Source organism: Vigna radiata, chromosome 5, assembly GCF_000741045.1.
Source record: "Vigna radiata var. radiata cultivar VC1973A chromosome 5, Vradiata_ver6, whole genome shotgun sequence".
Lineage (NCBI taxonomy): Eukaryota > Viridiplantae > Streptophyta > Magnoliopsida > Fabales > Fabaceae > Vigna > Vigna radiata.
The window spans coordinates 5,364,249-5,365,401 of NC_028355.1; positions in this window are offsets into that span (position 1 = coordinate 5,364,249).

Sequence of the window (1,153 nt, forward strand, 5' to 3'; positions counted from 1 at the left end):
GAACCCGATCACATTGCCGGTATGACCGATCATACTACCGGTGTGACCGATCATTCCAATATGGTCGGTTACCCCATCGTACATAGGCCCCCCAAACTAAAATAATTATTCTCATAAATTTACGTTTTTATTACATGACAAGCAGTCAAAGTATGATATATACAAAGTGCATGATTTTCTAACACTTCTAAAAAATTAAAGCTCTAATATTTTTATTTACTCACCGAAGATTGTTCACAGGAGAGACACATTCACTTTAGAATTATTGAAAATAAGTATCGACACGGCTTTTGTCAATCGAAAACATTAATATTTTTTGGATAGCTTCTGTACTGGGACCCTGGACGGTCGTGAACGGGCGTCTCCCATTGGCACAGTGGAACGGACAGTCAATACAAGAAAGCACGAGATTGACACAATAAATTAGATTAAGGTAAGTTAGGATTAAGGATTATTAGATCATGATTGGGTCTCGATTAAGGTTTCACTAACCCCAAGCCCATAACTATCACTATATATAGAGGTCAAAGGTAAGAGGTAAGGGGATTCATTTATTGCGCATTTAATACTGAGTTCTGATTACCGAACGGACTTGAGAATTAACTTAAGCATTGGAGTGTCTTTAACATATATCCTCCCAAGCGGACTTTGGTAGAAGTGGACTGACGAGTTAGGAATGAACGAGAAGAGGACGGTCGGCCGAGGAGTAAAATTATGAAAGGTTTGTGTAGCTCGACCTCACACCGGAACAGCTTCCCAATATAAAGGTAACAATTAGATTTTCATATTTCCAACCAAATTTCTAGAACTAAATCCTGCTATAAGTGCCTCTTTGAAAGAAACCGTTCTTGAAAGAAAATAGAATACTTCTTTGAATGTAATATGATACCAGGTATTCCATTCCTTAACTATTTTGGGATTTTTTTCTCTGACATAGCACGGATTCTCTTTACAATTACCAAAATAGCATATTGTACGTTTTATTTACCTGAATATCACACTTTTTTGTTAGGTTAGAATTTGGTTTCTCAAAAACTGAATTCTGAGTTATAATTTTTTTTTTCTTTATAATGTTAGGTTATAATTTCGTTTATTGGAAACCGAATTCTGATTTTATATATATATATATATATATATATATATATATATATAT